Below are 27,336 nucleotides of genomic sequence, written 5' to 3'. Positions count from 1 at the left end.
GAATATAATTTTTTTAAAGCAACATCTGATGAGAAATGAGAAATTAGAGTCCCCATGTTAAGCACAATGTGGGTCAATTATGAGGCTAATTGCATGCCAATAAAGGGATAGGGAATTGGAGGGAGAATGTGCCCTGGGACAAGAGTTATTGGATAAAAGGAAGAGAAATGTTGTGTGGGGGGAAAAAAAGAGCTAAAGATCTCAAAAGGTTTCAGTGTTTAGGAACTTTGCCAGCAGCTTCTAACCTTGTGAAGGTTAACTTTCTAGTTAATATCTCTGTGCAACTTAAGGGATGAAACTCAGTTAAATTGCTCTGCTTTTGACATCATCTTCATCATGATTCTTTAGGACCAGCAACTCCCTACCCCCCGATGGAGAACAAATTTTATTTTATTAAGAAAGGAATCCTACAATTATAGTTGCCAATATTTTGAAGCTTGTCAAAATCGTGCTGGCATAAGCACAAACTTACAATGAACAATAATAGGGGAAAGTATTGAAAAAGGAAGTTTACAATGTTATTTTGCTCATGACAGAAAGTTTTTGCACTTTTTCACTGTGGCCTTCTTTAATGGGTGAAGGAAAGCACTCTAGTGCCCACACTCTTCCAAATGACAGTATTATCAATGTCTATTTGCCTGCTAAAGAAGGGTCTAGGCGTGACATTTCTCACTGTTGCTTTGATTCAACTAAACAGTTTCACATTTTGTAAGTTCAGTGGGATTCAGATTAAGGTCCAAAAAGAGATGTTTATATTTCCAGGACAGTTCACTTTCCCAAAAAAATGATAGAATATGTTCTTAGCTCAGCCACAATATAGCTTTCCGTCTCACTCTATGACTTGAAAAACTCAATTATCACAGTGTTTGATATGGGTCTGGGTCAGCCCTGTAGTTACTGTTGGACTTAAAGTTCTAGCAGTTACCTCAAATAAACTCTGGTCATTCTAAGGGTAGAGTTAAAGCTTATTTTTTACCTTACCACTTTAAAAAATATATCACGTACTTGGCTAGAGGATGAGAAAAGATGGTAAAGACAGGTGTTACAATGACCATGGCTCCCCCTGCCCTAGGATCTACTCATTTTTTCCAACTCTTTTATATGGCATTAAAATCCACCCTATTACCTCTTCCAGGAAATGGACCTCATTAAATTAAGGTTGTCAAAAACAATAGAAATATTGTCAGAGGACACCACTGACACTAAAATCTCATTGTTTATCTGAATTCAGATTTAACTGGGTCTCTGTATTTTTATTTTCTAACAACCCCACATATAATATTACTGGAAGAATTGTCCTCTCTTCTTATGAATCCCTCCCAGCCCTCCTGGGAATATGTAGTATCTGACACTAATACTGTTACCAAAGAGCTATATCTGAAGGTGAAGCGAGTAGAATTTACATTACACACATACAAAACTTGTAGTATGTGGGTTTCATAGAGTCAGTGGTGTTTTCTGAGCTGCTTTGGTGTTTATCTCCTCCCCTACACATGCCGCCACACACGCCCACACGCACTCACACAAACACACACACACACACACAGGTAATAAACATATATATTCCTATCATTTTCCTCCAACAGGACGGAGCAGAACGTGTAAGTGGGAAGAAAACCTCTCTTCTATGTCCCAGCACAAGGGCCCTGCTGCAACCCCCAGCCAAGCTGGTTGAGGATGCCCTGCCATTTGCTGCTTTGCTGAATGGTTCCACCTGATGGACCACAGTATCATGTACTCAAACATCTCCACAGATGAAACCTTGCTTATTGGGAAATTTAAAAAGGGAACAATTTATGTTATTGCCAGATTTCAAATCTCCCCTGCTAGAGTATTCCCCATGCCACGTAGAGAATACCTCCCATCGGTGCTGGGTCCTGGTCACCCTGTCAGTCTACTAGAGGCCCAGCTGCTGCTTCTGTCCAAAGTTCCTAAATTTCCTCAACTGCTTGCGGTTAGAAGTAGAAGGAATTAAAGCCCTCTAGTCTCAACCTCACATTTTACCAATGGAACATGTGAAGCCTGGAGGGGACATGACACACTGAGGCCACAAAGGTAATGACTTGCCAATACTGGACAAGGTCCCCCTTCTTCTGACCATGCATCATTCCCTCCAGCACCTGCACATCCCTCAGCAACTCAACTTTATCAACTAAAACAGAGTTGATTAAGTCCTATCCTAGAAAAATAATTCTTGCTGGGCAGTCTTAGAAGAAATCGCTTTATAAAGCAGATTATTACTGTTGACTCTTGAACAACATGGGTTTGAACTGCACGGGCCCACTTATATACAGTTTTTTTTTTTTTTCAATAAATAGACAGTACTGGAAATGTATTTTCTCTCCCTTATGATTTCCTTAATAACATTTCCTTCACTTTAGCTTATTTATTGTAAGAATGCAGTATATAATACACATAACACACAAAACATGTGTTAATCTATTTTTGTAATTGGTAAGGCTTCTGGTCAACAGTAGGCTATTAGTGTTTGGAGAGTCAAAAGTTATACATGGATTTTTTTCTTACTGCACCGGACTTTGTGCCCCTAATCCCGGCATTGTCCAAGGGTCTTTGTAATTTAGGCACCTCCCTTGTAGGATAAACAATATGTTTTATCTAGACCAGGACTTGACAAACTTTTTTGGTAAAGGACCACATAGTAAATGCTTAAGGATTTGTAGTCCCAAAGTCTCTCTGCATTTCCAATGCAACGTGTTGGAGATCCCATCTCCAACCAAAATATTTAATTAATGGCTATTTAAGATCTTCTTGTGTGGCAGCCAAAGTAATGCCCCATAACAATCTCCCTGTATGAGAACCGGCTATGAGAAACAGAGCTCATTAAAAGCCTTTTGGGTCCACCCAGAAGCAGCATTTGCACTGAGACCACATTTTCTTACGGCTATTCTAGACAGTAACTAATCATGATGAGGGTACCGTAATGGGCCATTCCCACATGATATTACTTGAAAGCAAGGATCCATAAATGTTTCTCTCTAGAGTCAGATAATAAATTTTTAAAATTTTTCCAGCCATACATTCTCTGTTGCAGCAACTCAGATCTGCCATTTTATCATGAAAGCAGCCATAAATGATATGTAAATGAATGGGTGTGACTATATTCCAATAAAACATTATTTACAAAACCAGGTGGTAGGCTGGATTTTCTCCTGGGCCATGGTTTGCCAATCCCTACGCTAAGGGGAGGGGAGAGAAGACTTGGTTCAGGAATTCCCCACTGACCTGGTCAAAATTTCCCAGAATTGCACTATGGCCTGGGCTCTTCCAACCCAATCTTTCCATCTTTCTCTCTTTCACAGATGTCAGACCTGTGTACTCTTGCTATCCCTGTCTACTCCTCCTCCTATCCTCCTTTATTCTTCATGGGCATTTCAGCCAACAAAAATTCTCCCACATCAATCCCCTGTTGGTATCTTCTACTCTAAAAACACAAATGGCACTCCTTGTGTTTATTCCAAATGTGATCAGCTGCCAATAGATTCTGTGTAAATGATTAATAAGATGAGACATGAAGTAAAAATTGCTGCACTGGTCCCATTCAAGAGAAAAGATTAGCTGAAAATAAAGTGAAGTACACAAGTGAAATATACCCAGAGGGTGGGAAGGACGGACAAAGTATGACGTAATGGAAATCACAGTGGGCTGGCCTCAGAAGATGTGAAATAAGCTCTTCTTGCTTTGCCATTTTCTGGCCCAATAGCCTTCAACCCTTGAAGCTTAGGAATGGGTTAATTTTGTTTTGCCTACCTCAACGGATTGTTGAGAGAACATGTAAGAAAGCATGTCGTTGTCATTCAAGACACTGTGTTTGGCACCACACTTGAATTATCATACCCTTTTTTATCTCCAGTCAGGTCTACAGCATTTCATTGAGGAGTTGAATTGTTGATTTTAGAGTAAATACAAGACCATTATATGTAAAAGAATAAGCGAAGCTTATGTATAATTCAAATAAGTAGTTCTGGCTACTGTCCTTGGTTGAAGTAGGAGGGTCATGCAGCTTGCAGTACGGGCTTGATCTCCTCACTGACCAACTGACTGTGAACTAAGGACAAATGAGGCATCTCTCACCTACTTCAACAGTCCCTTTTGCAAAGGGAATGGACAAACTGTCATCATTACAGGACTAAATATTGAAAATATTTGCCTATTTACACTGGATTAGGAGTATTGTCTTCTAATCCCAAACACAGCCCCACCACTGCCAGGCACAAGCCCACAGATCTCCCACTGACCCTTCAGACTGAAACGGATTGGCATTCACTCCCCAGATATGAAAAGAAGCAAGAGAAATAACCGAAAATCTTCTCAGGTTTGTATTTTATTAGAACAGGGAGGCACAGAAGGCAACAGCCTGAGCGGTTCTGTACCTGTGTGAGCTTCAAAAGTCAACACTGGTGTGTTGGTGCAAGAGACACAAAATAACTCTTGTCAAGAGAATGGACTAAGAATAAGGAGCTCCAGGACTCAAAGTGCAAAAAGAATCATGTCAAAGAAGCAAGAAAAAGTCTTTTAAGAATGCTTGTTGAATTGTGAGACGTTAGCGTTAACCCAAGGAAAGAAAGAGTCGCTAAGTACTTACTCATTCTCTCAGAAACATTTACTGAGCACTTACTATGCCAGGCACTGCTCTAGGTACAAGGATTTGGGGGTAACCAAGACAGCCAATAATCTACTTACATTTTATCAGAAGAAGATAGCACAAAAAAGCAACACATACTTCAAAATTATTTTCAGAGGATGATAAAGGCTGTGAAAAAAAGGTAAAACGGGCAGAGGGAGGGGAGACATCACTTTGGAGCCTGGGCACCAAAGATGCAAAGGAGCCAGCCACAGGATGACTGGGGGAAGGGGTTTATAAGGAGAGAGGGAAAATGGCAAGTGCAAACCCCCTGAGTCCAGGATGAGCTCAGACCATGCCTGGACCACAAAGAAAGGCAGAGAGTCTGGAGCTTAGTGAACCACGGAGAAAGTAGTGTGAAATAAGGTCACAGAGGCAGGCAGAGTCCAGATCAGGGCTTCAAGACCATGATAAGGAACTCAGATTTTATTCCAAGTGAAATGGGAAGCCAGTGCAGGCTCTAGATTAAAAACGTGGAAGCAAGTAGATCCACCAGCAACGACTCCTTCTTAAAGACGTAGACCTTGTCTTGCTCACCTCTCTTTCCCTGGGGACCTGGTCAGCACTTAAATACACAATATGTTGTCATTAAAGCTCATGGCACTGAATTGAGAAGAACAATTTATGTCCATCCTATACTGATCCTTATATATTCCGAACCCCTTGAGAGGTATACTTGTTTCTTATTCTTTTTTGCAATTTCATGACTGGAAAAATATCTGGTATTGCACTTCCTAGAAATATTTGTGAATGAATGGATGAAGCGCAAACCGAAATTCTAGTGAAAGGCAAAGTTGCCAGCCAGACAGATTCCATCCTGGGGAGGACTGTTACTTTCAGGATGTGCTCTAAGCAGCAAAACACTTTTAAGAGTGAAAGGAAGCTGCTGCTAGTGATTGTGTTGGCACAACAGGTATGAAGTGGGGCTATCATCGACATCCCGGAACACACGGTCGCCCTGAATATAGTTTTCATTAAGTCTTTCCAAACCATCAACTCTATCCACTGTTGATTGGTTCCATATTTGCCAAGAAAACTTTTGATGACTAAGTTTTTACTTACCTTGTTTTTAAACCAAGCTATCAAGAACATTAACATCTAGATCAGTCCTTCGCTTAGAGATTAACATGTGAATTAAAAATGTAGGTTGATCTGGGATGCCCGGGTGGCTGAGTGGGTTAAGAGTCCGACTTAGGTTCAGGTCATGATCTCACAGCTCACAAGTTCAAGCCCTCATCGGGCTCTGTGCTGATGGCTTAGAGCCTGAAGTCTACTTTGGATTCTGTGTCTCCCTCTCTCTCTGCCTCTCTCCCACTTGTTCGTTCTCTCTCTCTCTCTCAAAAATAAACATTTAAAAAAAATTTAAGTAGGTCAATCTGGATTCTTCGATTGAGCAACCAATGTTGCTAATTTTTCCCCAAACTGTTGTTTGTTTATATATTCACCCAACCATACAGTCAAGATGAAAATCACGGCATGCTGTTCTTTATGAAGCTTTTATTTCACATTTATTATCAACCTTTGGAATCAAACTGTCAATCTGATTTTTTTTTTGGATTTTCTCCTTTTTTAAATAAACCTCTGACCTATCATTTTCGCAACACATTGTTGCTTGTGATTTGTTTGTTTATTTTCCCTTTGACAGAGCCAGCGGTATAACATAGCACTTTACTACACTTTGTTTTCAACCATGAGTGATTTTCCTACAGTTTTGTCAGTTGCAGGAATGAGAAAGTAGGTTTGTTTAAACAAGTTCTCTAATAGAGTAATCCTGGAAGGCTGAATCCCTATAATCATATTCATTTGTTTAAGTGTACTTTTCAGCTGATTTGCCAAAAAGCCTTGGCTTGTCAGAACAGAGCCCGGACAGAAGGGAAAACCATAAAATGGAAAAATAAAATGATAGAGTCAAAGTTTCCTATTTGAGTCTGCAGTTTCCTCTATATTATTCTGAAAATTGACATGGATCAAAGCACAGCCTGAGGAATGCGGGAAGCAAGAGAGTGTGCCTACCTGACACAGCCTCTCAGAGGCGTGTTAAATTGCATTCTAATGTTGTAAGTTCAGCTCCCCACAGTAATGTTACTGCCCAGGGATCCGTGGCTCCCCAGAGGAGCTTAGAAAAGGCCAGGGTTGTCCCCTATTTACACACAGCAGGAGAAGCTCGCTAATTCTATTTGTCCTACAGAAATAGAAACCGGGCACCTCCTGAAAGTTACCCCAGCTTTTCTGCCCTAAACATTCCAAGATTAATCCTGCATGAAGACAGCTGCAATAGATGATGCCTTCACTGAAACATTTTCCCCCTAAATCTTCACATACTGACTCCCTCTCCCCGTTCAGCCGAGATTTCATCTCCATAGAGCAGCTTTTCCCAACACTAAGTGTCCCACTCATTACCCTGGTTTTCTCTTTCCAGAAGCCTATGTGTCTGATCACTTATATGTCCATGCCTTCACTGTCTGCCCCACATGCACAGTAAAATTTACATAAATGACACAATAGGCATCTCGGATCCCTCCGTCTGGAGCACTGACTAGCTGCTGCCCTCACATTGACACTGAATCACCAATGGCCTTGGACAATGAGCTAGCTAGTTTCCTGTGTCCTTATCCTGTCTCTAAACAACTAACCTGGGGGCACCTCAGGGCCACAGGCCGTGTCTGATCCTCTAATGTCTCATTAAACTGGGGTGCCTTTTTATATTTTGAGTTTTGCATAAACCCAAACCACTTCTGATTCATCTGTGTATGTCCTGCATTCAGCAACAGAGTCAATCACATTAGAAGTGCTAACTAACTGCATTTGTTGAACTACAATTATATTTCCCCAAACACCAGTTTAGTATGGTGGATATTAATGCTTCCAAAAGAAATATTTTTTACCTCATTCCAAAATAATCCATTGTCTTCTTTTTTCCAGCTTACTGAAATATAATGGGCATATAATATTGTATAAATTTAAGGCATACAACATGTTGATTCGATTCACTTCTACATTGCAGTATGATTATACCACAGTGTTAGCTAACACCTCCACCATTATCTTCCAATTGTGAAATTCAAGAAGAGGTATCATGCAATAAGTAACAACAACAACAACAAAAAAGGTATTTTCCTTAGGAGGCTCTAAAGTTAAATATGAGTTTAATAAGTGTTTTTTAAGGGAGCCCTTATCCAAGGAATAATGATAGCCTTTAATTCCCTGACAGATACCCAAAATAAGTTCAATGTTATCAACTGACAGGTTGTCTTTGATATGTCCCTTGCATTTTCCCCACCAACTAAGTTATGTGCTTACCAATAGTCCAATGTATTTGTTCCCAAATCTGTTTTGCCAGTTGTTATTATAACTGCACAATCTAATTAAACATTTGGTAAATATATGAAATATGAAGGAGGAAAAAAAGAGGATTTTGTTTATGTAAAAATTATGCAGAAAGTTTAGAGAGACTCATTAAAGTACAAAAAAAAAACCTGTTCAATTACATCTAATAAAAATAATTATAAATGATCAGGAAAATTTGTAAAAATCTATAAGAATTCTGTACTCAGATTGTTTCACAATGTCTTTAAAAAATGGAATTGGAAAATATAGGACATGCATTATGGGTATGGGTATTCCAAAAGGAAATAAAACTATGCTTAAATAAATGGTCTTGACCCTGAATCCAAAGATTGGCTAATGAATATTATACGCATGATGATCAAATAAAATATTTAAGTTATGAGTGTGTCATTTTTTTTAGTATCCACTACATTAGTAGGCTTTTTGATTCTCTTACCATTACTACCAATCTAAGTTTATATCAAGACTTTTGGATGCATACAACAGAGAGCAACTTTTGCCAACTTAAGCCCCAAAAGGAATTGATTAGAAGGAAGTGGAATAAAAAACAGACATTTAGATCAATGGAACAGAACAGAAAACCCAGAAATTGACCCACAAACGTGTGGCCAACTAATCTTTAACAAAGCAGGAAAGAATATCCAATGGAATAAAGACAGTCTCTTCAGGAAATGGTGTTGGGAAAACTGGACAGCAACGTGCAGAAGAATAAACCTAGACCACTTTCTTACACCATACACAAAAATAAACTCAAAATGGATGAAAGACCTAAATCTAAAACAAGAAGCCATCAAAATCCTGGAGGAAAAAGCAGGCAAAAACCTCTTTGACCCTGACTGCAGCAACTTCTTACTCAGCATGTCTCCAGAGGCAAGGGAAACAAAAGCAAAAATGAACTAATGTGACCTCATCAAGATAAAAAGCTTTTGCATGGCAAAGGAAACAATCAGCAAAACTAAAAGGCAACCCACAGAATGGGAGAAGATATTTGCAAATGACGTATGAGATAAAGGGTTAGTATCCAAAATCTGTAAAGAACCTATCAAACTCAACACCCAAAAAAACAAACAATCCAGTAAAGAAATGGGCAAAAGACATGAATAGACACTTCTCCAAAGAAGACATCCAGATGACTGACAGACACATGAAAAAATGCTCAACATCACTCATCATCAGGGAAATGAAAATCAAAACCGCAATGAGATACCACCTCACACCTGTCAAATGGCTAAAATTAACAATCCAGGTGACGACAAATGTTGGTGAGGAGGCAGAGAAAGAAGAACACTTTTGCATTGCTGGTGGGAATGCACACTGGTGTAGCCACTCTGGAAAACAGTATGGGGTTCCTCAAAAGATTAAAAATAGAACTACTCTATGACCCAGAAATAGCACTACTAGATATTTATCCAAAGGATATCAGTGTGCTGTTTCAAAGGGGCACAGGCACCCCAATGTTTATGGCAGTGCTAGCAACAATAACCAAAGTATGGAAATGTCCACTGACAGATGAATGGATAAAGAAGATGTGATACACACACACACACACACACACACACACACACACACACACTGGAGTATTACTCAGCAATCAAAAAGAATGAAGTCATGTGACTTGCAACAACATCGATGGAACTAGTGTATTATGCTAAGTGAAAGACAAACATAACTTCACTCATAAGTGAAATTTAAGATACAAAACAGATGAACACAAGGGAAGGGAAGCAAAAATAATATAAAAACAGGGAGGGAGACAAAACATCTTAAATATAGAGAACAAACAGGGTTGCTGGAGGGGTCATAGGTGGGGGGTTGGGTTAAATGGGCAAGGATCATTAAGGAGGACACTTGTTGGAAAGAGCACTGTGTGTTATATGTAGGGGATGAATCACTGGATTCTACTCCTGAAATCATTATTGCACTATATGCTGCCAGCATATAGTGTGCCTGTCCACTGGTGACATCCACTAACTTGGATGTGAATTATAAATAAACAAACAAACAAACAAATAAAAGAAGGAAGTGGAGTACTCAACAAATCAAAGGAAAACTTGAAGAACCAGGATCTAGAAATGACAGGAACTAGGAAATTTCTGGTTTCCTGGGGAATAGAACCTACAGAATGGAATAGTCAGGAAGACATGGATGTTATTTGATCCTAACCATTTTTCATCCTCTATTCAAGATATGAATTCTAAGGTTAGAGACACTGCTTTCCTTACTTTGCATTATGTGTTCTTCCTTCCCTTGGTAAGGCAAGATATCGTGACTGAGAGTCCAACTAATATACTGTAGGTGATGGGGAAGAAGTAATTCTTCAAAAGTAATAGAGGTGATATTATTTTGAAGAAAGGGAAATACATTCTGGGAAGGAAAATACATCAAGAATTTAACAAACAACTCAACATTCATTTAATGGCAGATGAAAGGGAAAATATCCTTTAATGTGCTCCATTCCATGGTGGTTATTGAAAACTTTGCCTTTCATCCAACAAGTATTTACTGAGTATCTACTCTGTGTTAGGGGTCAAGGATCTGAAGTTCCTGCCCCGCTGGAACTCACAGACCAGTGGAAGAGACTCCTGATTCAGAAGACATTACAATGTAGTATGATGGAAATGTTCAAGATGAAGAATGAGACTCCTGAGTAGAGTACTCATAACTCAGCCTGGTGACCTCAAGGAGAGCTTTCCAAGGAGCTGAGATTTGAAGTGCTCCTTGCAGCATTTTGAGGTAGTAAGGATGCATTTCAGATAGAGGAAATACAGAAAAAGTCAAAATTATAAGAACTATGAAAAAAAACATGGAGAGAAGAGAGAGAATATGAAGTAGAAGGAGGGAACTACTACTTTTAAAAATAAAGGGGTCATTGAAACCCGAAGAAAGTGACACCTGACAAAGTTTAAGAAAGTGAGATATGTGGATATTTGTGGAGAGTGTTCCAGGTAGAGGCAACTGCAAAAGTCAAGGTGGAAACATGCCTGAACATTTCTACTTGGCTCTGTCTTTTCAACTTAACTTGTATAAAACTGGGTTCATTGTCTTTCTCTTCTACACCATCTGTCAAACTTGCTCCTCATCCCAGGTTCCCTGGCTTGATAAATTATGTCACAGCTAATCAATTCAGAAACCTAGGAGTCATTCTTGACTTCTTCCTTCTCTCTTTCTTTATGTAGTCATCACCAAGTTTAATCTACCTTTTAAATATCTCTCAAGTTGGTTAATTTCCCCTTTATCTCCACACTTGTCCAGGCCACCATCATTGTTCACTTGGATTATTACAATGGACATTGTAATCATTCTCCCTGCCCTGCCCATTTCCAATCTACACAGCAGCCAGAGTGTATTTTCAAAAATGCAGACTAAGTCGTGTCACTTACCTGTTAAAACAAAACAAATAAGCTATAGTGACTTTTTCTTGCCTATGGGGTAAAATCAAATATATGACATGGTTTTCAAGGCATTTGGTCCCTGTCTACTTTTTCAGACTCATTTCATGCCATTCCCTTCCTGGCTCACAATGATCCACATTAAACTTTTCAGTCCTTCAAACACAGCATATTCTCTTTCACCTTTAAGACCTCATAATGTGTTCTCTGTCTCTAACATTTGTCTCATCTAAGGCAGTGCCATCACCTTCACCCAGATAAGACTCAGCTTGAATATGACTTCCTCAGAAAGTCCTTTCCTGGGTCTCTATTCACTCCCATTGCACTCTGTATTTCCCCCATCATAATACTCATTATGTGATGTTGTACACTACTGTACTTATTTAAGCCATGTGATAGCTTTCTTCCTTTGCTGTGCTACAGTGTATTCCTCTGGGAAGCAGAAACTCAGGAAACAGTTCTCTATTCGGATTGTAGTTTTCAGATATTTGCCTCTCACTTTTCTGCAACTCCCAGCAAGAGTCCTAATTGTGCCTGTCCACTGGTGACCATGAAGGGAGAAGCTTCTTCTTATCTACTCCTAATACCACTTTATTACCTGGTATCTTGATGAGGGTTCAAGGAGTTCTTTCCTGTAGTGTTCAGGCAGTTTTGCAAAGACAGAGTTGGGTTGGGTGTTGGGATAGAGGACTGTGTTTTGTCATCCTAGTTTTAAGGATAGGTTAAATTTACAAAGTGAGTGAAGGTACTCACTTGTACACAAGGAAAGAGTTCTTATGTCCTGGGACTTTAGGAACTACCCCACCCTTGTTCCCAAATACTTCCCTTCTCTCTTCAAACTCCAGAGTACTCTCCCTTTAATGTCTTTTGTATCTAGTGTCTACAAACTCTCCACCTTTCCCCAGGCTGCTTCACCCCTCTTTATAAAAGAAATAAACTCTTGGTCCTCCAGTCCCTCCTTGTTTCCTACATATTTAGCAACCCCCATTAAGTATCAATGGCCTTTCTTCTCTGCCCAGTTTCTTCTGGTTCCTTAGTGAAGAGAGAAGATTCTGGCGCTGCAGAGGGAGGGAAAAGAACAAAGATATCTTCTGTGTTGTAGCTATTTTTCCTTGGAAAATCTCAAGTCAAACACTATCATAAAGATTTTTTTCAGAGGCACCTGGGTGGTTCAGTTGGTTAAGTGTTTCTGACTTTGGCTCAGGTCATGATATCGACGTTTGTGAGATCGAGTGCCATGTCGGGCTCTGTGCTAATAGTTCAGAGCCTGAAGCCTGCTTTCAATTCTGTGATTCTGTGTGTCTCTCTCTCTGCCTCTCTCTCTCTCTCTCTTTCTCTCTCTCTCTCTCTCTCTCTCTCTCTCTCTCAAAAACAAACAAACATGATAAAAAAATTTTTTAAAGATTTCTTTTAAAATTTCTCCAACATATAACAAACTTGGAGTTAAATATTACATTAAAATTTCAAGGAGAATCAACAAAATAATAGATTAATAAATTTCAAAGCAGAGGGGAGAAAAAAGTGGAATGCACAGAGCAGGAATAATTCAATATTTTTTTAAAAAAAGGAGAAAAATAGGAAAAGTGCAACAAATAAATATCTATGTGTAAGATACTTTAAAGTTTTCAAATATAGGGACACCTGGATGGCTCAGTTGGTTAAGCGTCCAACCTTGACTCAGGTCATGATCTCACGGTTCATGGTTTGAGCCCCAAATTCTGTGCTGCTCAGAGGCTGAAGCCTGTTCCTGATTCTGTTAAAAAAACAGCAGTTGTAAGATTGTACGTGTGTGTGTGTGTGTGTGTGTGTGTGTGTGCGCGCCTATTTTGCAAGAGATACCCTTAACACACGGCAAGTCTGAAAGTAAAAAAAAAAGAGAAAAGGGAATATCAGACAAATGTACGGCTATATTAACATCAGACATCAGACAAAACAGACATTAAGACAAAAAAATTTAAATGATAAGAATATTGATACATAATGATAAAAATTCAATTCACAAGGAAGATGGAATATTTTAAATTTTATGCACCTAATAAAATAGACTTAAAATATATAAAGTGAAATTGAAAAGAATTATAGAAATAAATTGAAAAACTCATCATCATAATCAGAGATTTAAAATCATCTCTTAATTCATTAATACTTCAAAAAGATAAAAACTCAAAAATATATAAAATATTTTAACACAATTAATAAGCTTGACCAAATGATATTTTAAACTTAGTATTCAGTGGTGCCTGGGTGGCTCAGTCTGTTGAGCATCTGACTTTGGCTTAGGTCATGATCTCACAGTTTGTGAGTTCAAGCCCTACATTGAACTCACTGCTGTCTGCCTGTCAGCGCAGAGCCCGCTTCAGATCCTCTGTACCCCTCTGTCTGCTCCTCCCTCACTTGCGCTCTCCCCCAAGATAAATAAATATTTACAAACTATATCTTAAACTTGGTACTCAAGAACCAGAAAATAATCACTATTCTCAAGCACACGTAAACATTTACAACAACTGATTGAATCCTAGACCAAACACCATTGAATTTCAAAATATCAATATTATATAAAGCATGTTCTCAGAAAACACCACAATTAAATTAGAAATTAATAACAGAATGTTATTAATATATATAATGTTATTAATATATATATATAATATATATAATGTTATTAATATATATATTAATATATATATTAAAAGTTCCCATATATTGGAACTTTCAGAAACACACTGCAAATAATTTCATGGGTTCAGGGAGAAATCATAATGAAAATTAAAAATGTTTAGAGCCAAATAATAATGGAAAGACTACATAGTAAAACTTGTGGGATGCATTAAAAGTGGTAGTTATGCTCACGTCCTATGAAAGACTGGCCTGTGATTTAGGTTTCCAGTTAGGCAGTTATTAAAAGAACAATAAAAACAACCCAAAGGCAGAAAAGGAAAGGAGATAACAGCAGAAATTCACGAAATAAAAATATTTATAACTGAGAGAATCAATAACATGAAAAGTTTGTTCTCTGAAAATACTAACAAAACAGGTAAGCCTCAGGCAAAACTGATCAAGAAAAAAGAGAAAAGGCATAAATAAACAGTATTAGGAAGGGATAAATGGGACAAAAGTACAGATGCAGAAGACATTCTGGAATTCTATAAACAATTTTATGCCAATAAGCTTGAAAATTTACACAAAATGGACAAATTCCCAGAAAAACATACTGTACCCAAATTGACTTAAGAAAGAAAATTGAATTGTTCTATAACTATTAAAGAAATTGAAGCAATAGTTTGAAATCCTCCCATGAGGAAAACACTGAGCCTAGACAACTCAGAAAGAAATACGACCAACTTCCTAGGAACTGAACATTTCAATCTTAAACAAATTCTCCCAGAAAATAGAAAAAGGAGGAATACTCTCCAACTCATTCCATTAGACCAGTATAACACTGATACTAAAACCAGACAAGGAGAGAACAAAAAAGGAAATTAGAGGCCAATGTAAATTATGAAAATAAATGCAAAAATTCTGAGTAAGACCATAGAAAATTTAATCTAGGTACACAAAAATGGTTTAACATTAGAAAATCAAAACCTATTGATCTGATTTTTTAAAGTCTGCAAAGTGACCCAGAGAAAGTATTGCTCATATTATGGAAACATTAGAAGCAGTTTGTTAAAATCAAGACAAGGATACCCATTGCACTTGCTTCTATTCAACACTGTATTTGCAGTCCTAATTAGCATGAGAAAGGAAAACTAAATACACAAAGATTTAAAAGGAAGATGCAAAATCAGCATTCTTCACAAACGCTATGATTTTCTACATAGAAAAAATTTTTAAATGCACTAGGAAGAATGTGAGAGTTTAGCAAGGTAGCCAGCCATTACTAGATCAATATGCAAAAAGCAGTAACATTTTTATATACCAGCAACAGTTAAAAAACACAAATTTTAAACAATACCATATCAAAAAGCAACAAAAACTCTTAAAGATCTTAAAGATATTATGAATAAATCTATAAAACAAATTAATCAGGTTCATAGTTTTATTAAAAATATTAAAAACAAGGGCGCCTGGGTGGCGCAGTCGGTTAAGCGTCCGACTTCAGCCAGGTCACGATCTCGCGGTCCGTGGGTTCGAGCCCCGCGTCAGGCTCTGTGCTGACAGCTCAGAGCCTGGAGCCTGTTTCCGATTCTGTGTCTCCCTCTCTCTCTGCCCCTCCCCCATTCATGCTCTGTCTCTCTCTGTCCCAAAAATAAATAAACGTTGAAAAAAAGAATATTAAAAACTGAGGGGAGTCAGGGGGGTCCAGTTGGTTAAACATCTGACCCTTGGTTTCGGCTCAGGTTCATGGGATCCATTCCTGTGTCAGGCTCTGTACTGACAAGGTAGAGCCTGCTTGGGATTCTCTCTCTCCCTCTCACTCTGCCCCTCCCCCACTCATGCTCTTTCTCTCTCAAAGTAAATAAATAAACATTTTTTAAAAGATCTAAAAACCTGAGAAATATTCTGTACCATGTTCATGGATAGTAAAACTCAATACCAAAAAGATGTCAAATGCTCTAAATTTCCCTTTAGATTCAAATAAACATCTGATATAAATATCGAAAAACTGATTCTAAAATGTACAAGGAAAAGCAAAGGGCCAAGAAAAACCAAAACACTGCTGAAGAAGAAAAAGAAGTTAAAAACAGTTACCCTACCAGATGTAAATTCTTATTGTAAAGTTATAATAATTACCACAGTGCAATAGTGAAGCAAACACAGATAAACTGACCAAGGGAAAGAATAGAAAGCCCAGAAACAGATCCATGTATCTATGAAGTTACTGTTACTGAAACAGTCATATGCAAACCCATTCTGAATGCAGAACTTGGGATTTCTCCTATCCCATTTCACAGAGGAGAAACTGAGGATGGAGAGGGTAATTACCATGCCCTGTGTCTCAAGGCTAGTGAATTACTAGTCTCAATGCTGGTAAATTACAGACTGAGGTCTGCCTGAATCCAAAAGCCAGACCATCCCAGAGCAGAGACCTTGTCTTATTCGCCTTTGTACTTTGGCACATAGTAGGCCCTCATTACTGTATACTTTTAATTAGTCCATTTGCACCCACTTTATTTTGACTTGACACTTAATTCATATAGGATATACTGACCTTTACAACTTAACTCCTGTTATAGTGACTTTTGCTTTGGAGAGAAGGAAAACGCATTTCCTGTTATATAAAACTGGCCTGATCTCTTTGAAATTTTGAGCAATGTGAAAAAAAAAAAAGAAATATAAGGGAATGGTAACTATTCTTTAATAAATGGCTAATGTACATCAGACATTGTTCCAGATGCTTATAAAACTATCTTATCTGTATTCCATTTTACAGCATTGGAGACATGGATTTGAATTTTGGCTGTCCCTTATTAGTGGTGTGAACTTTAGAAACTCAGTTTCTCTGAGCTTTTAAATTCTTAACTGTAAATAGATAGTAGCAGTCAGTTACTTCATCTAGGAGATATTGAACGATCCAAGTGAGTTTGTATATACAAAAGAGCATTGCAATGCAATATCCAAATTGAAGAATGATGATATTTTATTATTGGTATCTTAAACATAGTAATTCTCTTTTTTCACTATTTTATAAGGCATAAAATGTAAAACTTAAATTAAAAACATAACACTTCTTCCTCCCACTGTTTTAAGCGTATCACCATGTGCTGGAGTCCCGAATGACCCATAGCAGAAGTGCTACTCAGTGAACTGTGCTATCTTTTAAGACTTAGGCCATCATTTCTCTGAGGTGAAAACTAGGAAGGAAAACTTGGGACCAAATAGCTTAAAGAATATTTTCAAATTGTTTCCCATTAGAGAGTTCTAGAAATGACATTTTCTAGCAAGTAGAAATGACAGAAGATTACCAGGGTTAAAACATTTAGATTCTTGCTTTCCCCAAATGCAATTTGCTTCTTGCTTTTCCCAAATGCAATGGAAATTGAGTTGAATTAGTCTTTACACAAACTGGGAAATATAGTCTTGATTTTAATATTAAATTGTATTAAAGAGTAAGCTGTAAGTAGGTTTCCAATTTTTACATTTATTAAGTGAACCAGAGTAGTAATTTTTAGTCCATGAGAAATGGCATAATTATGATAGGAAAAGTTGCCTGGGAAATTGGATTAAACTTGAACTATATGTAAGATCAGAATAATTTTGAACTCTCAAACTATCAAATGCATTTAACAACTAAAATTTCAACACAAGCTCAAATTTGTTATCAAAACTCAAGAAATGCTAATGACTAAAATATCAATATAGAGATATTTGTACTAACACTCACATCCCTAGTTAAGATCTAAAAAGCAAGGTAAATGGGTAAATTCATCAAAGCACACAACTCAGAACATGATGAAAGAAAGTCAAGATACCTAATCCTTACTAAATAAAGAGAAATAAAACTCCCCTCACTCTGTGGCTATTTTCAGAGCACAGAGATCTTGCTAGAAGGAAGGAAAAGCATGTTTAACCCCATTTTTACTAGATGGCTACAGGGCTATTCCATTATTCAGTATAACGAAATTGGGCCTTCTGTCAATAGATGGGTGTTAAAAAACAAATTTTCAACTGGGTAAATTTAAAGATCAAATGAGCTGTATTCATGAATTGGGCAGCATCCCATCTAGCAAATAGAAAGCATCTCTGAAGATCTGTCTTTTATAAGCAGTCTATACTTTCTTTGAGGGGACAGGCTGGGTCCATCAGGAAGATGACCTCACTAGTGTTGACCAGGATTCAGACCGGCCAGTTTAAGATTACTGGTTGAAACTGCAGTTAGGTTGGGTATTAAGTCTCAGTTTGGTGATGTGGGCTCAGCACAGGTGACTCCATTTTGAGCCTGGTGTCTCCTTTTTACCAGTGGAAATTCCTGGATTTCAAAATAGAGGATTTCATTCTCCCCACATCCTATTAGTCTAATGAAGCTAGTGGTTTAAAAATCCCAAATCACGGGGCACCTGAGTGGCTCAGTCGGTTGAGCATTCAACTTCGGCTCAGGTCATGATCTCAGGGTTCACAGATTTAGGCCCTACATCGGGCTCTGTGCTGAACTCTTTCTCAGAGCCCGGAGCCTGCTTCAGATTCTGTCTCCTTCTCTCTCTGCCCCTCCTCCACTCACACTCTGTCTCACTCTGTCTCTCAAAAATAAATAAACGTAAAAAAATTTGTTTTTTTTAAATCCCAAATCACAAGGTAAAAAGCTCCCCTTCTCTGCTAAGGATATCTCTAAACTCCTTGAACAGTAGCATATGAACAGTAACATATGAATAAAAATATTTAGTGGAAAATAATTTTTCTGAGTTGATGCTGAGTTTCTGTCAGGAGAATTTGTTTATACTCAGGGAAGAATAAGGGAAAACAAAACTTTCAGGTTTGGGCATATAAAGCAATAAGTTCATTTGTTAACATGTCTTTTAGGTTCATTATCAAAACTTGAACTGAACTTTTATGGTACATTAGCTGAGCTATTTCTAACATTCTTTTGAAATGAGAAGATTCATGTCAAAAATTAGCTATCTGTGACCTATTTCTAATAAATAAACGGATAGGTGGATATCATCTGCCTCTGCAATTCCCACTGACTTGAAAACTGCTTACTTTGGACCATTTTGGGATAATTCTGGAGCGTTCTAATGATTTTCTGGGGCCATAAATGATGAAACTCTGAGAAAGTGATTACATTACCATAGTTTTACTCTGGAGTTCACTATAATGAAACTGAACGTTTTGTCAACAGTTAAAAATATTTCAGATTTGCTGAAGCAATCGCTATAGTGCTAATGTCTCTGAGTTGACTTTATAATTGAGACAATGTGAGCCCTACCGAATGCGGTTGTTATGATAGAAAGTTAATCTACAGAAAGTAGGAACATGATACACTGCACATGTTCTCAACCAGTTTCAACTTGATCTGTCAGTTTTAACAGTGAATGTATCAGACTACTGAATATTTTATTGTTGTCTAACCACCAAAGATATTGTGCAGACAGGTAAGATATTTTAATTTCTCCCCCTCTGGTGAATACAGGACCCATCAATGTCAGGAGTGGCACAGTGCAGTTGTAAAGTGAAATTTTCTTTTGCATTTCAGCGGCAGAAAACATCTCAGGCTGCCAACAGCATCTGCATTTAAATTCTTCAGAATCACAGCTGCTTGTTCTTGCAAAGGACAAACATTAGGGCTTAAAGGGCCTTTGAAAGTCATCTCGTTTGGATTTGAGGGAGGGCTAAATTATATATCTTTTCCAAGTAGGAAGAAAGTGGATTAAAGAAGAAAGAGAACTGTTTGAAATGCACAATGTCTTTCCAGGGAACTGAAGGAATGGCATTCAGAGGGAGCTGAATTCCAGACTAGTAAACACGTCGGTCGGTAATCCTCTCTTTGTTTACTGAAAATGAATCACTCCTCAATTTCTGAAAGGAAACAAAGAAATGTGCTTTGTGTTTGCTAAGGCTGTAAATCCTCAAGTGGAGGCCACTTCGGGCTCACTGAGACTGCTGGCATGGGTGAGTCCTGCTCTCATGGATGCCATGGAACAGTTTCAAGAAGCAAGTCAGTGGAATTGTTGAGCAAACCGACGATAATGCTCCAGGAGAGCCAGCCTACAGCCCGTGCCTTCCGTCAGACCACTGATTTATTCCTCTGTGTCAAATGGCAAATGTGTTCAAGCTGGTAAAGTTCAGTCTCCATGACAACAGGTCCAACTCTTACCCCTGGAGAGAAAGCTGGAAACCATTTTGGACACTTCTTATTGGCTTAGGAATGTCAGCCACACTTGGAAACCTGCCCAGACTGTATTTTGCCATGACTGGCAGAGATAGAGACAGGGTCTTGCACTGACTGCTCACCACCACAGTCATGAAGATTAACTCTGCTGCACTGGAAATACCAACTTTCAAAAAAGTTGGTGACTCTATACTCCTGGTTCCTTAGGAAGATACACCTTAGGCAATGTTCTGTTAAAAATAAACTGAAGAATATTAAAAAAAAATTTTTTTAAGTTTATTTGATCAAAAATCCATTTGAATTGGGCAGTGCCAAACAAGATGTGTTCAGGAGCCATCAGTGAACAGGAGCCATCAGTGAATAGAAGACTTCGGTGAACAGGAGCCATCAGTGAATAAGTGCCAGGGAAAAGTGCAGAAGCAAAGAAAAGAAACTATTTGATTGGCTATAGCTTAAAGCCTAGTTAGGTATTAATGATTGGTTGTTCTTAGCCTTTTGAGTTCCTAACCTTGAGGCATTTACGGGCTTAGATTTTGGGTTGCTTAGGTAGGCCACCACGGAATTAGAGCCACCTGGCTCTAATGGCCTCTTTGTTTAATGAATTTAACAGTCTTTAAAATATTGAATTGCAAGAAAATGGCACAGCTAGTGAAGAACAGTACAGCTGGTATAAAAAGCTGGGAAGAGGTTCTCTCTAAACATATTTAAAAATTAAGGGATAGCACGGAAAAAAATCATATCTTAGGTGTTGGGTGGAGTTTTAAGATATCTATTTTTAGTCATCAGGTCATTAGTCATAAAGATCATTAAAAAGCAAGTAGAGCCTTTTTTTTTTTTTTTTGCCAAAATAGTAACAGTATTGGAATGTTTTTTAATACAAAGAAAGCAATATAAAAGCACTTTCTTTCCAAGTCATCCAACATTTCAAATTTGTCAGACGTTATTCTTACATAAACCTGGGTTTCTGAGTAAATTCCCTGAATCTGAGATTTCTAGCATCTGGAAAGCTTTTTAAAAATGCAAGCGCCTAAGCTTCATCTGAGACCCACAAAATCAGAATCTCCAGGGATACAGCCCTTGACTCTTATATTAATGCTCCACTAGTTATTCCAGTGATTGGAAACATTGGCCATAGGTGGCATTTAAGTTTCTTAAGGAAAGACACAATAAAACCTTTCAACCAAATGAAGCATTTAAGATTGAAACTGTTTGCATCCTTAATTATGTCATGAATAGCTAATCTCCAAATATGTATTTGAGTATCAAACCTTAAATTTTGCACTTAAAAAGAAAACTTTTCCCATATGTTACTCTACTTATGACAGAAGGAATGTGTAGGTTCCTAAAGTTATCATGTTAAATGATTAATAATAATACAATTGAAAGGTGTATACATGTTAGTGGTTTCAGCACAACTCAAAAATTCTGGTAATTAGTGCTTTTGAATCCTGTTTAGCCTAAAAGTACTAGGCTGGCCCTGTATCATTGTTGAGCTTCATTAATTAACTTGTCACTGTGTATCTAATAAGTTCGCAATTTATCTAGTGTGGTAGAAAAATAAATGAGCAGTGGCCAGCAAACTTGTTGATGCTGATGTGTATTGCTCTATTTGCTGTTCACTTTATTTTTATTGTACTAATTCTAGGTTGTGCCACCATTATGGGAATCCCGAGCCCAGGTTGTTTAATACCCTGTGATGATAAAACACAATGAATGAACATCTCCTTTAAGTGGAGTATTAATGACCATTAGTTGCAGCCTGTAGCAAAGGCCAGTAATTGTCCTGCCTGTCAGGCCTGGTCTCCAGCTGGCCCCTACCATTACATGGGAGAGGATTAAACTTCTATATCATTTAACCACTGCTATTTTGTCTGTTACAGTGGAACCAACACCTAATATTAGCCATTGTTGAGGTTTCTATTTTAAGTGCCCTCTATGTTAAAAAGCAAAGTTTTCCCTCCACCCTGCAAGGTTCTTTTAGATGGTCTAAGGATTAAATTGACATGAGACAGATTAACAGAAGAAACTCAAATGCAATTATGTACCTCATAGAGGCACCATAAGAATATGAGGCCCACAGGCTGTTGGGCAATTGAGGTTTATATGTATGCCATCCAGAGCTAAAGAGAAGGCAGTAGGGGTCTGGGACCTCAAAGGGAAGGAAAATAATTCACAGGAAAATGAAAAAGAGTAAATGTTAGGTAAACTAATGTTAGCTGGGCCATATAGAAACAATGGGACAAAGAGAGAAATTTTTAACATGGGTTTAAATGGGTTTTGTTAAATTTCTCCCTTTCTATCAAACCTAGTTTATATTATACTATAGTTATATGTGGTGATAGCTTCCTTCATACAGAAGGTCCCCCGTCTAAATTCCTTTAGGCACTTAGGGGGAAGTTCAAAGATTCTTCCTGGGCCATCTGTGTATTATAAATAAGCAACCTGAAATCACCCAAATAATAATAAATAATCCAAATAATCCAAATCCAATAATGCCAAAGGGATACATTTTGGGATGGCGAATTTTGCTCCCCTCCATCTAAATCCAAGCTTATCATTTTGACATTGCTAGTGTTTGGAGCGATCTAAATTCTGTGTGTGTGCGCACACACACACACACACACACACACACACACACACACAGAATATCCAGTGACAAAGAGTCTCCCCTTGACCAAACCTTAGGCTCCTCTGAAGTCTCTTCTCAAAAAGGCCCTGACTTTTGGGCTTCCATGTTGGTGGCTAGCTAACTTCAGCATGAATACTTAATGCTAAATCAGTTCAGCCAGAATCTCCCACCCTGGATATCAGACCATCATCAATATCTGATTGTTCCCTCTTCCCCCACCATCCTCCTGGTGATGTCTCATCACCTTGGCCATTCAGCAAGAATACGGTTAGGTCAATTTAGCTAGAACCTCCCCTTACCCCTTACATTTCCTCTTAATAATTTTCCATCCACTGACCACCCCCTCCCGCCCTGCTTTTAGGTTATAAATTTTCACTTTTCCCTATACTCAGAGTTAAGCACAATCTCTCTCTCCCGCTGCAAAACTCCACTGCAATTGTCGTTACACTTATCTTGATGGTCCTGAATAAAATCTGCCTTACCATTCTTGAACAAGTGTTAAGACTGAATCATTTTTTTCTTTGACACCAGTCAATAAGTCAGTGGAGTCTACACTGATGTAATATTCATGTTAACTGAAATACCTATAGATGAAATGAAACTAAATGTCCAGCTCATAATACGTGAATAAATCTTGGACTCAGGGTTTCGATGCTGAAAGTGTTGCAGTCCTTCCCCGGGTTTCTGGGATCTGCAATAACCTGTCCTGAATAACATACTAGGCAAGAAGAAAGGGAATAATTGGATAATGAGAAATCAAAAATTTTAATGTGAATTATGAATACATTTATGACTATTTAGCCCAAGCTCTCAGTTAAGGGAATCATATTCTCTTTGCTACAATTGTAACCATTTGGGGCCAATATTTCCCTGGACTATTTGACCTTGATGGAAATTGTTAAAGTATCTTTGAGAGCTTTGGCACCATCAGCAACAGGGTGTTTTCTGCAGCAAAGGGGAGAAGTAGACCATTCTGAGGAATGTTTAGATGGCAGATATGCATCCATGTTAGAGAGAACATGGCTTCTATGGAAAGATTGCCTTTTAATCTCATCAGTATTCAATAATACAAGTGAACACCTGGTGTTGTTTTGGATAAATTCTTGCCTGTGAGGTTGTCTTGGGAAGGAGGAATGATCTTCCTGTCTGAGGCCTGCTTCCCCTCCCCCCTTTTTTTTATCTTGTACCTCATCTTTAAAGGTGAACCTCTCAAAATTTTGATTTACTGTATGATTTGCTTCTTATTGCCACTTTTTTTGTCTGCTTTTGTTCACTAATTTCTTTCATGTGGTTTCCAACGCAATACGTGCTTTTGTAATGAATGCTTTTAAACACCTCTCCTATTTTCCATTAGAGTTACCCAGAGAACAATACTCCATTATTTGCCTAGCAAATATATTCTATTGTGGATCATTTCTGAGGTGTTTTTTTTTTTTTTTCATTTTGAGCTTCTTCTTTATACAATCAGACTTACAGAACACTTAATTTCATAAAATGTGAAAGGTAAAATACTGAAAGGCTCACTTCCTGGTCCACTACTCCATCCACCAGCATATCTTCTCTGCTTCTCCACATTCCCTGGAAAGATTGACTAGAGAAACTCCAGCATTTGGTCAATGAGCCAGTGAACATGGTGCTCCCTTAAAAGCATGTTCAGGTTATTTAGATAACAGAGAATTTTGTCATCTAAAAGCACTATTTTCTACTCAAAGGATCATTCTCCACCAGGTGTAAGAAAATGTCTCTCCTCTTTGTTGTGGAGTCGCCTGCATTAGTCTAGTGTCAGGCACCAAATATAAATTCGAAAGCAGAAATAATTTGCTAAACCCTGCCTACCACAAACAAATTGTATGAACAAAAACCGGTGGAAGTTGCTTGTCTTAAAGGAGTAAAATCTTCTTCAACATACATTCTACTATTCCTTCATTTTAGTCCTTAAAGATGGACTTCCTCATGCTTAACTCCCATCACTTCTGCTTTATTTCCATTCCATTTTCTCCTACAGTTCTCTGACGCTACCTATATAACCTGTCAGTCTTTTCTTTCTGCTCATTATATCATTTTTAACAGTCTCATGACATCAGAAAATTTTATGCTTGTCGGGCTGAGAACGGCCACCCAATCCATGAGTTAATATATTGTTTATCACTAGCTATCTTTTCAATTAGACTTTCTCTTCCAAGTACAGTATCAGAAACCTACTTTTTAATTCTGGGAGAAAAAAAAAGCTATCTTCCTTTAATAGGTTTATTTCATCGTTGTATTCTGATTGCAAAAGCACATTTTAAGAACTTAAAATATAACTAGAGTTATATGAGAAAATTCTGCACTGCAGAAGCATTGGCTATAAATTCTTCAATTGCCACAGTTATTTTCATATGCAACAATTACAATTTTCCCCTAAACCTATGACTAAACAAATATATTCAATATAAAAAAGCTTCATGCTTATCACTATTCTGTGAAATATCTTTCATGGTGCTTCATTGTCTAGTAAAAAATATATATAAATCCCTTAGGTTGGGATCTAAAGCTTTCCATTCTATGGCCCTGAGCTTTCTTTGTAGCCAACTCCAAGTATCTTATGGTATAGCAAAAATGCACTATTCCTTATTTTCCAAATGTCTCTTTAGTTTCCCATCTTCATGATTATGCTCATTCCCTTCCCTCTCCCTGGTACAACCCCACCTATCTAACCCACCTCCACCATCTTTCCTACCTCCACCTGCCATTATTTTTGCTTGATTTTGGCCTCATTTTAATTAGCACCTCTTGCACGTGGGCTTTCTTCCTCTTCTTCTTCTTTTTTCTTAATGTTTATTTATTTTTGAGACAGAGAAAAAGAGACAGCGTGAGCAGAGGAGGGGCAGAAATAGGGAGGCACAGAATCCAAAGCAGGCTCCAGGCTCTGACCTGTCAGCACAGAGCCCTATGAGGGGCTTAAACTCAGGAGCTGTGAGATCATGACCTGAGCTGAAGTCAGACACTTAACCAACTGAGCCACCCAGGTTCACGTGGGCTTTCTTGATTCTACCAGCTGACTCAAGAATCTCCCCATCCACTGAATTAATGGAACATATCATTTGTTTCTCTCATAGCTCTGACATTTTCACCGTTATTGTCATTTCTTGCCTTACCATTCTTATACATAAGGGTAAATATCAAGAGGGAAAACTGATTATTTTTGTTCCTTGTTATAGTCTCAGCCAGACCAACACAGTGTCTTGAACATTATAGGTCCCCAAAAAGCATTTAGTGAACATAGTATTATCGTATGGCTGCCACATCGAATCACCACAAACTCAGTAGCTTAAAACAATGCAAACTTGTTCTCTCACAATTCTGAAGACCGGAAGTCTGGAATTAGTCTCACTAAGGTGAAAAGGCTAAAGTCAAGTTGTTGGCAAGGTCGTACTCCCTACAGAGGCCCTGGAATAAAATCCATTTCCTTGCCTTCTGCCTCTTCCACAGCTGCACTCTTTGCGTCCTTTGGCTCTTGGCCCCTTCCTCCACCTTCATGACCAGAAGAGAGCATCTTCAAATCTATTTGCTCTGTCACGTAACATTCTCCTCTGGGTAGACTCTCCTTCTTTCTCCCTCTTATAAGGATCTGTGATTACATTTCAAGCCTACCTGGATAATCCAGGATAATCTCTACATATCAAAATCCTCAACTTAATCATATCTTTTGCCACATTAGGTAGTATTCATCATTATGCTGTTATTCATAGGTTCTAATGATTAGGACATGAACATTTTGGGGAGGCATTATTCAGCCAACCACCACAAGTTTAATTTAGCAAACTTCACTGGTGCGGTTATATTTTTGCCACTGGTTCAGATGACGCTAGTGATCTCTCTGACCAATGCAAGGCTATGTGATTTAAAAAAAAACAAAAACAAAAACAAACAATTTTAGGGGTACCTGGGTGGCTCAGTCAGTTAAGCATCTGACTTCGGCTCCATTCATGATCTTGTGGTTTATGAATTCAAGCCCCGCATAGGGCTCTGTGCTGTCAGCTCAGAGCCTGGAGCCTGCTTTAGATTCTGTATTTCCCTCTCCTCTCACCTCTGTTTCTCTTTCAAAAATACATTTATATTAACGAAAATTTAAAAAAAAAAAACATTTTATTATGTGACTTTTTTGATAAAAAGACTAATGGGATACTGAACAGTTTGCAAAGTGCTTTTTCCTATTTAATCATCAGGATGACTCAGTGAGATCGGTACTGCCATTATCCACATTTCAACCATACAAAGGCCCTGCCCAAAGCTGTGGGGCTGCTGGGCAAGCAAGCCAGGCCACGCTGACTTCTAACTTTTGATGTTCTAGAACCTTCAGCCCTTGACTCCTTTCTGGGCATTCTTCCCACTTCCAAAGTCCCCCCTTCTGTTAAAACTTTGTAAGCTACACACACGTAATAGGCTTTTAAAATGTCACCATTCAATGTAACCTTCAAAATATTCACACATGCTGAGACTCCGTCTAACAGCAATGTCCTCATAGGTACAAATTCAATCCTAACAGCCTCAGCTTCTACCTGTTGAATCAATATGTGTC

Source organism: Acinonyx jubatus, chromosome B4 (assembly GCF_027475565.1).
Source record: "Acinonyx jubatus isolate Ajub_Pintada_27869175 chromosome B4, VMU_Ajub_asm_v1.0, whole genome shotgun sequence".
Classification (NCBI taxonomy): Eukaryota; Metazoa; Chordata; class Mammalia; order Carnivora; family Felidae; genus Acinonyx; species Acinonyx jubatus.
The sequence above is the reverse complement of the archived record's forward strand: the minus strand, read 5'-3'. Positions refer to the sequence as shown.